This window comes from Stenella coeruleoalba (genome assembly GCF_951394435.1).
Source record: "Stenella coeruleoalba genome assembly, chromosome: 17".
Lineage (NCBI taxonomy): Eukaryota > Metazoa > Chordata > Mammalia > Artiodactyla > Delphinidae > Stenella > Stenella coeruleoalba.
Window position 1 is genome coordinate 5,575,090 of NC_137163.1, and position 13,205 is coordinate 5,588,294.

The 13,205-nt window shown below is 41.3% G+C and overlaps 1 protein-coding gene across 12 annotated transcripts in view; it reads right to left on the bottom strand.

The window, feature by feature from the left end:
- LOC307176255 (uncharacterized protein) overlaps positions 1–13,205 on the bottom strand; it is a 321,330-nt gene that overhangs the window by 39,849 nt on the left and 268,276 nt on the right. For all 12 annotated transcript variants that reach the window (XR_013824654.1, XR_013824655.1, XR_013824656.1 and 9 more), the window contains 2 exons: positions 7,405–7,660; positions 5,179–5,259 (listed from right to left, as the gene is read on the bottom strand). The gene's annotated coding sequence lies outside the window, so the exon portion shown is untranslated. The remainder of the gene's footprint in view (positions 1–5,178; positions 5,260–7,404; positions 7,661–13,205) is intronic.

The following is a 13,205-nucleotide window of genomic DNA, read 5'->3' on the forward strand; positions in this document are numbered from 1 at the left end:
CTGCATCGGCAGGCGGACTCGCAACCACTGCACCACCAGGGAAGCCTCAAATCTTTGTTCTTTAAAAGTAATATATAAGAGTCACCTAACTGTGGGTCTCATACTATTTACCAGTTTCACCTCACTGTGACACTGATTATGTCCTTAGAATGGTAAAGGCAGTATTGGGTCTGTGTAATCCAATACTAATATTATACTTATTTACAGTGCACATAAGTTGGGCTTAGCATTAAATAAAATGCTAGTTTTTGAGGATACATTTCCTCAAACGTTAGCCTTTAAAGGAATCGTGCCTTGATTACCCAGAATTTATAAACAGTCTACCTAGGTCTTTAGTTATTTTTGTCCCAAATAGCTATTTTGTGAATCCATGAAAATGACAAAATTCAACAAGTGTGGCTCTCTTTGAATGGAAAAACATCACAATACCCTCTATGAAATGCTATGTAACTGTAGTGGGAGGAATTTAATTACCGTCCCCGGGTTTTCAAGGAAAAAAAAAATCATTTTCCTGGCTGACTACTGCCCAGAATGCACACCCCATAACTAACATGCCTTTTCATTTTGTTATTTCCTATCTGCTGCCTTCAAGTATTTTTCCTCCTCTCATCTCATCTTCTACCTCTAGCCTCCCCATCCTACCCAGCCCAACTGTAGCAGACAGAGTGTAAAGTCACACAGAATCATAAAATGAGTTCTTTCTCAGGATCCACTTTGCAATCAGTTTGTGTCTACTCCATGGGAGTTAAATTGAAAACATAGAAGAATGAAATTGCATTGTTCTTGCTTTTCATTTCTTGTAGCTAATACATATTTTGCTATAAAAATTCAAAGATACATATGTGAGTAAATAGGAATAATCTCTGAATTATGCATCGGGTATGCATTTCTATAGAAAAATACTGATAGAATTATTTATTATTACAAAGGAGCAAATTTTTCATATATAATATAAAAAATAAACACTGAAAATGTGAGAACAAGGACAGGCTAGGTGTATGTAAATATACAGGTACATATATTGCTTCAGTCATTTAATAAGCAAGACGGCTTCTATGTTAAGCAGGGCTAGGTGTGGGATATAGAGATGAAGAGACACAGTCCCTGCCCTTAAGAAGCTCACTTTCAGGAAGGGAGATAAGCACAAAAATGGACACATACAAGATATACACTATTTTAAGGGTTATCTCAGAGTGTCTGCAAATACATCGGGGCCCCCAAGTTTCTTGGCAGTATTAGACCAGTTCATGTCTGAGGTCAAACAGGTAATCAGTAGGAAATTCATCGCCCATTCTATAATTGTCAAACGGATGGGCTGGAGTAGCAATCCTCTCTCAAGAGGGTAATTTGCAAGATGCTTGGAGGAAAATTGTTCAGATTTTAAGAAAAGTCAGACAATAACTATCTTCTGAAAAAGATGAGGAATATGACAAAATAGCTTAGGGTGGGGATACTAGTTTGTAATCAGCCTTCTGTTTATAAACAATCCTAGTCAAGAAGAATAAAACAGCAACTTTTCCTGTTTCTCTCAGACTTTTCCTTTGCATTTCTTTTTCCACTGAACAATCCAAACAACCGAGAAATGAAGGAAAACACAAACACTTGCAGACAGACAGACAGACAGACACACACACACACACACACACACACACACCATTTCATCATACACGTTGTCCTCAGGCATGAGAAGCCTTTAACGTTATACGGTTTCCCTAAAGTCATGTTGGATAAAGATCTTGATGTGTTGCAGAAGGGCGTTGTAGGGGGAAGGTTGAGAAAACCGCTTGGGGAGACAGGAAGGAACATTAGGGCACACGTCGCTCGGGTGTGTGTTAACGTGTGTGTGCGGGCAACTCATAGGGACCGATGTTTAGCGGGTTGTTCTATAAAAGAGAAAATCTTTACCGGATTGAAGCTAATCCCTTAATCCCTTCCATTTGTACAGCAATTTACAGTTCTTCAAGCACTTTTCCAACCATTATCACATTTAATCTTCACAAGTGCCACGAAAGAACAGGGAAAGGGATTAATCAGTCCTCCTAATGCAAAAAGGAGAGGGTGTGATTTGGCCAAGGTCACAAAGACAGTGAGGGGCAGAGCTGGCTGAAACTTTGAGTGATTCTTTTTCTTTTTAGGCATGGCCCCTCTTTTTTACTTTTTTAAAGCCTTGAGGTAGATATTAATTTGGGCCATGGGAAGAAGTAAGGAAACAAATGACAGTTTTATGTTTACACCAAGCTTTCATACCAGGTGAAAACTGACTCCTCCTAAAGTCCTGCCTGGTCTCCTAAACTCAGTCAGAAGATTCTAGAAGCAGGACCCAAGGACCTCTGCTAGCCCCAAACAGTGTGTTTTCACTCTGCGGTGAGAAAAGGGTTTGTGCCTGAATGCAATCAGTTGCACACTGCAGGTGGCAAATCTTTTCTTGGAAAGGCTCTGCTGACCAAGGAGGGGGTGTGTGTCATGGATGCGGACGCAGACGCATGCTCCCGTCACAGCCCTGGAACCGGCAGCTGGAGGACAAGCCTTTTGAGCAGCATGGCTCTCGACTAATGAAACTAATGCCACTGAATTAATGAAACTAATGAAATTCCCTAGTGTGGGATTTCGGAGTGCCCTTTCTCCTGGTAACAACTTGAGTTCCCATGGAGAACTCTGGACTTGGGGAGCTTCCTATTCACATCTTGCTCATAACTTCCCTATCTCCCCCACCCTCTCAAGTGGAATAAGCGCCCATTTACTCAGCCACACTCTTCTGAGCCCCTGCTTCTTGCCAGCTGTGGACTACAGGCTGGTGAAGTCTATCGACACGGAAACAAGCATTAATGGAAGAAAGTGTGAAGGGCTGTGACTGAGGTAGGTACGGGGGCTCTGGAAAGACCAGGCAGGAGTCCGTAAACCAGGGTAGTGAGGGAAGAACTTGAGAAAAGATGCCCGAGAGCAAGTAATGACTGTACTGAGCCAGATGAGTGCTAGTAATTTACCAGGCAGACAGTGGAGGGAAGTGAATATCCCATAGAAGAAATAGTGCATAGAAAATCACAAGGGCGAAATACAATGTGCTCACAGAACTGCGAGGAGAGGGGCATAGCACAAGCAGGAGGATCCTGACCATAAAGGATCATAAAGGATCTTTTATGCCAAAGTAAGAGGCTTAGTTTTTATCCTGTGGGCAGTGGTAAGCTACTGATGGCATTTATGCAGGGTCATGGAGGAATAAGTTCAAAGTTTTTAGAGACTGTCACTCTGGAAACTATAAGATTGTTGGAGGAGGCTGGTATAGGAAGCAAGGAAATTAACAGATTTTTGCAGTAACCCGGGAGGGCAGGCCTAGCCAGGACAGAGACAGTGGAAATTTGGGAAAGAAGATTAAAATTTTCAAGAGGTTGATCTCGACACTTAACGATAACATTGGGGTGAAGGGTGTTGAGAGGGAGAGAGGTATGCAGGGCCATGGTGTCCTTGGTTTGTGCTACGTGTAGAACCCTAATGTACTGGTCCCCAGCCCAGCACTCATTTCTCTATGTAACAAAGCAGGTTGCATGTGAATGTCAGGACCCACCTGCCACTGTCCTTGACCTCTGCCCTGCACTGGCCAGGTTCTGCATAGTGACCAAATCAGGTCAGTGACGTGGCCTATCACGCATGACCCTCTGTACTTGCTCACAACATGCTCACCCACGGATCTGGGGTCCCAAGCAGCTTCCAGATCCTGGGCTCCGTCTCATGGTCCCCATCTCATCCTGCCCTCTCAGACCCCGGTGGCTTCTGTTCTCTCTGCCTTCTGACTCTGCCTGTACTCGGTGACCCCAGGTGGGATAACCCATTCTTCCTGCCTGCTTTGAACTGCCTCAGATGAGATGTCCTATCTAGCTGGCACTCAGGATCCAGGGGTGCCCACTTCCAGCCCACCAGCCGGCCTCCCAGACTCGACTGAGTGACTCTGGCCAGAATTGTGCACAGTGTTAAGGTCCCAAAGGGCCTGTGTTTGCTCCATCTTCCCTGAAGACTAGGGGATGGTCACTTCTCTTGGAGACCACGTAGCTCAGAGGGAAGTTTTCAGGACCTAATCTGCTCAGCTGCCCAGGCAGAGCCCGCAACCCATCCCTGCTCCGGAGGTGTCCGTGAGCCCTGTGGGTAAAGGGAGAGTGGTGCTCACATCCAAGTACCTGGGCCCCATGGATGAGGCACCAGAGGGCAGAATAATAACATCTGTATCACATGTTGTCTCACTGAATCCTCACAACAAATGTGGTTTGCTCAACATGCAACAGATATGTGCTTTGCACCTGCTACGTACCAGATACTGTTTAAGGAGTTGAAGATTCAGAGGAGAGAGGACGAAAAGGTTCCTTCTGGTCATGAAATTAAAATTTTAGTGGAGGGGAGATGGACATGAACAAACAAAGAGTTCAGTTAGTGCTAAGTTCTATGAAGAAAATAAAACAGCCTAAAGAGATAAAGGGTTTTGGCAATTTTGGGTCTTTTATGGTTCCACATTAAATTTTAGGATTATTTCTTCTAGTTCTGTGAAAAACATCACGGGTAATTTGACACGGATCACGTTAAATCTGTAGATTGCCAAGGCGGAGGGGAGGTAGGGGCGTCTGGGGTGAGCAGGTGCAAACTATTATATACAGAATGGATACACAACAAGGGCTTACTGTAGAGCACAGAGAACTATATTCAGTATCCTGTGATAAACCATAATGGAAAAGAATATATATATATATATATAAACTGTATCACTTTGCTGTATGACAGAAATCAACACAACATTGTAAATCAACTATACTTCAATTTAAAAAAGGAGCGATAAAGGGCAATGGGGGAGAGTGGTTAGGGAAGGCCTCGCTGAGCAGGGGCATTTAAGTTGAGACAGGAATGTACCAGGGGTCGCCCTGCTTCCTGAGACGGTCAGTAGGAAAAGCCTGTTAGCCAGAGAGGGCAGCTGATGCAGACACTCCAAGGTGATAACAAGCTTAGCTAAATGCAAGGACCCCGTGGTAAATTTGTCTTGGACAGCCACGTAGAAGCTAGATCTTGTTTCCAAAATTCTGTTCTGGAAGAACATTACTGCTTCTTAATTTCCCAGTCGATGCCTCTCTTTTTATTCTTTATAGAGAAACATTTTGGCACATTAGAAAGAACCCAGGCTTTGGAGGAAGACATACTTACGTTTGACTATCAACTTGATCTCTCTTTATCTCCATCAACTTAGTCAAACCACTGAAAATCTCTCAGCTTCAGTCTCCTCATCTGTGTAATAAGGATGAAAAGCTCAACTTTAGAGATTTAGAGTGAGACCCAAATGAGATAAACATTCATTAAAATTTGGTAAGTTTTCTGAGACATAATGTTCACCTAATAAATATTGGTTATTCCCCTTCCTCATTAAAGAGGCTGAAGACTATTATAAACAAAAGTATTATTAGAGCTCTTATTAACTTCATAACCCTCTTGCTTCCAATTAAGGGAAATACCTTTTATTAGTGTCATAGAGTATGAATAGAAATTTGAATATCACAATATGCGAACCTCTATTAAACGTATTTAAATGTGTAAATTAAAAACAAACACATCTCAATGTGTGAGTAGTCTGCTAAAATATACCCATTTCCATGGGCCTTGAGGATTAATAATGGCAACAAATAGAGAAAAAAAAATCAAGATTAATCCAAGGCAAATTGGTCAAGGGAGCATTCCACTTCATTTATCTAAAGAAACAATAAAAGGACCTGCCATTCTTGGAATGATCATTATGTGCTTTGAGCACGTTATACCTCAAATCATTAAAATAACCCTGAAAGTTAAGTATTTTTTTGGGACTCCAGCCATTGCAAATGACAGGATCTCAAATCTAACTCACAAAAAGAGACGATTTTGTGAAGTCCTAACTGTGAAGTATAAGGTTGGGACCAAAACCAGGCATGGCTGGATTCAGAAGCTCAAGTGAGGCTTTGAATTTGACGTTAGTGTTTGCTTCCCTTTCAATATTTCTGCCTTTTATCCTTCTGTGTTGGCTTTGTCATTAGGCAAGCTCTTTCCAGGAGAAGCAGCATCATCACTGGATTCCCAAGACCCTCAAGACTCATAATCCAAAATTAAAGAGTTCTTTTCTTTTCCAGTGTCCATAGACCAATCTCAAGGAGGACACTGAGTCAGAGCCCTGCTTAGAGCAGGTGACTTTATTTTAACACTTTCTCATGGTCAGGGTGATGAGCTCATTCTCTACTGTGGTAAGGATGGCATCTAAGGGTGGGAAGGAAGTAGGGTCATGATCAGGACAAAATGGAGATGGTAGGAGTGCTGTCAAAGGAAGGATGTGAAACAAATATACACAATATACTATATTGCATTCTTAATTTGCATATGAGAAAACTGAGGCTTGGATATTTAAATCAATGAATAAACAAAATCTTGCCCAAATCACACAGCTAATCAATGGCAGAACAAAAATTCAAAATGATAACCGATTCTAAAGTCTGAAATCTTCCAGTTTGCCACTTGCTTCTCTAACCCTCCATTAGTGCAAAGGCATATCCACTGGGTATTTCAACAAGGAAGACAAGATCACTGTATTGTACTTGCAAGGTCCAGTTTCTAAGGGGCATTTTTATGCTTCCTCTCAGTTTTGTCCTATCTTTGGTGTATGTGTGTGTGTGTGTGTGTGTGTGTGTGTGTGTATATATATATATATATATATAGATTAGATTATTATCTAATATATATATTAGATTATTCTAACATGTGCCTTCTTTGTGCTATTTCAGATTTTCTAAATGTAATCTACTAAACAATAAGATTATCAGGAAAAAAAAGTTAATTGAAAAGACTCAAGTCATGCACAGTTAAACTTAATAAGTCTTGGATTTTGGCCTGGGATTATTTTCCAGTCAAGTCGACAGAGCTGTACAGAGGGAGAAGGTTTGCTTTGCAAACGTCTCTCTCACAGCGCATTTATGTCCTTCCATTATCATTATGTGTCTGTGATTCTTTCCCTCTACCGCCACCCTCACTGTATTATCAGGACTTAGTACTAGGGGTGTTTATTTAGTTTACAAGTCTGGTGTGTAACACAGGACTTGGCTTAAAATCTCTGCCAAACTGTCTGCTGAGTGAATAGGTGTATTCATGTACTACTGGAAGAGAGAAGCAAGAGATGTATACCTCTGTTCAGCGTACTAATGTCAAAATGTACTATTACAAAAGAAAACAACAATAAAAGAAACAGAATGAGTATGAAACTGCAAAGAATAAGTCAGACACAATTATTTTAAAGCTTTGGGGGTTTCCCTCAATATGGGTAGGAAGGAGAGAGAGCCGTGCCAGTGAAGACCTGTCTCTGACAAAGGCAGAAGTCATGCAGTTACATAAAGATAAGTGATTGGTTTAAAAAATTACCTGTCATCTGCTCTGGACTGACTGATTACAGTAGAGTTGGTGCTGCCGATGGCTGAGCCCAAAGTCCATTTGTTGAGTCCAGAGAGCACAGTCAATGAGTTTATCAGTCTGTTTTTCTGCTGTTTCTGGGCAACTTAATGAAAGTCTTGGGTTTCTTGTTCCAGGGTTCTGACCACTTGGCCTACGCCTGTGTGAGTAATACTCCTTTGAAGTAATCATCTTCTTTACATCTACTTTACATCTTTGAAGTAATCACCTGAGGGAGAACAGAAGTGTTGGCTACCCAGCCCAAAGGGAGAGGGACGGGTCAAAGCAGCCTTCCAGAAAAGGGGACACCGGTTCTTCCCTTTTGTCAGTTCTTTATTTTATTGAACATCCAGAAGTGGCTAAAATACGGCTACAAATGTTGGTTTAAATAATACTGGCTTCCAAATGACGGAAAGGATCCTTAGGCACCATTGGATAAGGATTTACGTATGAAGTACCTGTAGTACCATTAGGAAATCTTATGAAGATTTGACATTCATCGTCATCGACATTCATCGATGCTCAGTGATGGTCTCTGATCCCAGTTGACCTGACACTTGCTTCTCTTGCCTTTGAGAGTGTTGCTCTAGGCATCTTTAGACCTACACACCTTCTTCTCTTGGGCATATGCTATCTATCTCTCCACGAAGGCACATCTTTCCAACATAAGCAACTGAAATTTCAGTGGGAAAGCAAAAGAGGTGTGAAACAATTCTCCTTTTGGACCTTGCAGGTTTAATAAGGAATCTATCATCTCCCCAGCTTCCAGACTCTATGTTTCCAGAGAAGAAACCAGATATGAGGATGTCTCCTTAGGTATTTTGTTCACATCTTCAAGAGAATAAGATACAGTTTTATCAGAACAAGAGATATGAAGCACAGAGCACTGGTACAGGTGCATGAACTGCTAAGAGTTAAGAGCATAGGTTGGGTGTCAGCAAAAAAAAGTTCACCCTCTGGCAATGTCAATCACTGTGAACTTGGCTAGGTTACTTAACCTGCCTGATACCGTTTCCTCATCTGTAAAATGGATATTGTCTTGGTGTCTACCTCATAGCCTGAGAATTAAACCTGAAAGTGTATGGTGAGGAGAGCTTTTGTCCACAGTTTTTCTTATATAAACATTCGTCTCAATTCTGGGAATTTATCCTTAGAGCAAGTTAAGCGTGGTTCTTGTTTGAAAAATTGGAGGAGACTCTCATGATCAAAGAGGGAAGGCAGCCTCAACAGGAGAAGAAAGATTGTTAATTCCGGTTGGAATGTATTTGATGAAAAGCAGGGGATGGAGAAGTTTCACCTAATGCTGATTTAGATGAAGCATTCTGCAAACGGTATTGTTGCAGGAAACAGTTTTGAGTCTTTACCGTTAGCAAATACTGTGCAGATCACTTTGGAGAACACAAGGGTGAACTGATGCCTTAAGGGCAGGAATTATGTTTACCCATTATTATCTGTCAGGTAGTAGATGGTGAATAAATATGCTTTGAATGAATGGACTAGAAAAGGCTTTGACTTGATTCTTATCATTTATGTAAAACAGACGTGCAAATAAATGATGATGCAATGTAGAAAGTGGTAACTACTCTGAGTTTGATACAAGTGAAGAGAGATGGGATAATACCAGAAGCGTGATGGGTCAGGAGGAAGGTGGGACATTTTTAAAACATCTCCTTTCTGCCATTTACAAAACTCTTCACCTGCACAACCTTGAGTAAGTTAGTCAGTTCTAATCGGTGTTTGTTGAACACCCACAATGCACCGGGAATCCAAGGTAATGCACCAGGTTTCTTAATGGAGGGGCCCCAACCTCCCCATCTGCAAAATGACGGTGGTGGTTATACTTAGTTCCTCAGATCTTTGTGAAGTTTTAGTGAAACAGCATATGCAAAAGCACTTTTTTAAACTAAAAAGTGGTTTTCAACTGTGCATCGCTGTTGAGACGTCTGCTCTGGGAGTTCATTAAACAGAGAAAGACGACTTCCAGGTGGAGCAATGACCAGAAATGGCCTCCACGTAGAGACCGAAAAAATTACCTGAGTCCTTTCACATTATATCTGTTGAAGCATCATGGAGCACTTCTGAATGTTTCCAAAGAGAAATGAGAAAAATGTATAATTGAATAAAAGCTGGATGTTTGTTATAAAAGTGTCATTCAAAAGGCTTCAGAAAACATGCTCGGCTAATTAGCCATTATGATCAGGTATCTATGGAAACAGCTGTATATCGGTACTCAAAATAGACAGTCGCTTAACCATTTAACAGAGAAGAAGAACACAGAAGTGAGCCTTGTTGAGTGATTTCTTGCAACATATGTACTAGGAGAAAAATGTAGAATTTTAAAGGAAAAAAATAACATTAAAATAAAAAAGATCCAGGTGGGAACGAGGGAGTAGAATAAAGGAAATCGTTTGCACGACTGAAGCCCACGCCTGTTTTATGTGCATAAGCAGCAACACACACTGGGCCCTTGATAAGATAATAATCTGCAGGCATATCTCACATACACTATCAATAATACAAAAAACATTAAGCTTTACTTACGTTGTCTAGCAACACAAAGATGAAAAGGATCCAATCTCTGTCCTTGAGGAACTCACAGTATGAAGATCAGGAGAAAGATTTAATTAGGGGAGGTCCCTGTGAAGCATTCTGGGAACACAGATGAGTACATTACAGATTTGGTGTTAGAGCTGGGGATCGGTGAGAACCACAGGGAAAAGTGGCATTGGAGCATGGCCGTAAAGCCAGAGAGATATTTATACAAGTGGAGAAGAGGGCTAAGGAATCGTGCCAGCAACATGCCATGACCTTGAATTATGTGCACAGTGCACTGGGAAATGACCAAAGCAGTGGACTTTGAGGTTCGAAGAACTCCTGACAAATTATTTCTAAGCCATTCCCACAAGAGATGGAACTTCTGAAGCCCTGTTTTAATCTAGAATCTTCACTTGCTTACGACTTCCTTAACAACACATGTGACTTTCCTAATGACAACTGTCGCACCTGATAGATGATCCTTGGTCATGGAGTAATCCTACATAATGATAACAGTAATGGCTTGGCAGCGGCAGAACAGATGAGCACCAGGGTATAGTAAGCAAGAACTACCACAGCACCTGATCAAGTCTGCTGAGAGGCTGCCTTTGGAACAGAATAAAACTCCAGTCATTTTTAGTCTTTTTTTTTTTTTTTTTTTTGTGGTACGCGGGCCTCTCACTGTTATGGCCTCTCCCATTGAGGAGCACAGGCTCTGGACGCGCAGGCTCAGTGGCCATGGCTCACGGGCCCAGCCGCTCTGCGGCATGTGGGATCTTCCCGGACCGGGGCACGAACCCGTGTCCCCTGCATCGGCAGGCGGACCCTCAACCACTGGCCACCAGGGAAGCCCTTAGTCTCCTTTTGATGTATGTAAATGTAATACATATGAGAAACATAACCTGAGGGGGGAAGGTAAGGTACCTATTTTACTGGAAATATTCATTCTAAACTGACTGTGAAAAGGTATGGCAGGTATATATGTTGTATTCCCTTAAAGCAACCACTAAGAAAACCAAAAAAAAAATGTATAACCCCAAAACCCATAGATTAATTAAAATGAAAAGCTAAAACCTATTCAAATAATCCAAAAGAAGGAAGTAAACGAGGAATGAAAGAACAAAAACCAAAGGAGACAAATAGAAAATGAGTAATTAAGTGATATACTTAAATCTAGTCATATCAATAATTATATTAAATGTAAGTAGTCAAAACATGCCAATTAATAGATTGCCAAATTAAATTGGGGGTGGGAAACCTAACTATTTCTGTCTATAAAATACCCTTGTTAAATATAATAATATACAGCTACATTACAAGTAAAAAGATGGAAAATGATATATTAAGCAAACGTTAATTTTAAAAGAAAAAAATATAGTGGTTATTAGTATTAGATCAAGAAAAATTACCAGGTGGGACTTCCCTGGCAGTCCAGAGGTTAAGACTCCGTGCTTCCACTGCAGGGGGCACAGGTTTAATCCCCGGTCAGGGAACTAAGATCCCGCATGCCGAGAGACACAGCCAAAAAGTAGAAAATAAAATGAAATAAAATGTGTTATTTCTTTAAAAAAAAGAAAACTTACCAGGGATCAAGAAAGATATTATTGATGATAAAATGGACAATTCACCAAGTGTGTTAGTTTGCTGGGGCTGCCATAGCTAAGTACCACAAACCGAGTGGCTTAAACAACAGAAATTTATTGTCTCACAGTTCTGGAGGCTAGAAGTTAAAAATCAAGGTATCAGTAAGGTTGATTCCTTCTGAGGGCTGAGAGAGAATCAGCTTCCTGCCTTCTGCCTAGATTCTGGTGCTTTGCTGGCAGTCTAAGGATCACTCCAATCTCTGGCTTCATCTTCGCGTCGTCTTCTGCCTGTATACATGTCTGTGTCCAAGTTTCCTCTCTTTATAAGCACACCAGTTGTACTGGGTTAGAAGCACACACTACTACAGTACAACCTCATCTTAACTAATTACATCTGTAACCACCCTATCCCCAAATAAGGTAACATTCTGAGACACTAAGGGCTAGGACTTCAACATATGGATCTGAGGGGAACGCAATTCAATTCATAACATCAAGGAAACATAACAATACTAAATGTGTATGAATATAAACTCAGATTTTCAAACCACATGGAGCAAAAACTGGTAGAACTAAAAGGAGAAAGGGACAAATCCACAAGTATAAGGCACAGATTAAGGCTAGGTGATGCCGTAAACCCAGACCAACCACAGTGACCCTTGTAAAAGAAAGAAAAAGCATACACATTGCGGGGGAAAAAAAGAAATCAGATCGTCTTTGTTCACAGATGGCATGATTGCCTATGTAGAAAAATCCAAAGGAATCTACAGAAAAGGCTCCTAAAATGAATGACTGAGTTTTGCAAGGTCACATTTTACAAAGGTAACATAAAATATCAATTGTATTTCTATAAGCTAGAAATAAACAATTGGAGATCAAAAATGCTAACAGTACTATTTACTATAGCATCCAAAAAGGAAATACCTAGATATTTATCTAACACAATGTGGGCAGGATCCATAGGCGGAACTACAAATCCCTAATGAAATAAAACAAATAGGATCTAAGTAAATAGAGAGAGACACTATTTTGTGGAGTGTAAGACTCCACAACCCTCAGATTCATCTGCAGAGTCAATGCAATCCCAGTTATAATCCCATATTGACAAGCTGATTCTTGGTGGAAATATAAATTGGTACAATAACTTGGGTCAACTGTGTAGCAGTGTGTATTAAGGATGGGGATGTACACACACCATGACCCAGCAATTCTACGCCCAGACTTACACCCAACAAATACACACTTCCATTCACCAAAGAAATGAACAAGGACATCCAGGGGAGCACGACTAACTGAAAGCTGTAAACTGCCCACGGGTTCCGCTACAGATGGATACAGGTACATGGCAGTACAGTCGCACAATAGGATTTAAAAAAAAAAAAAAAAGGGCTTACCTGGTGGTGCAGTGGTTGAGAGTCCGCCTGCCGATGCAGGGGACACGGGTTCGTGCCCCGGTCCGGGAAGATCCCACATGCCGCGGAGCGGCTGGGCCCGTGAGCCATGGCCGCTGAGCCTGCGCGTCCGGAGCCTGTGCTCTGCAACGGGAGAGGCCACAACAATGAGAGGCCCGCGTACCACAAAACAAACAAAACAAACAAACAAACAAACAAAAACCCCTGTAAATTGATGAGTCTCACAAAAAGTCTACTGAGTGAA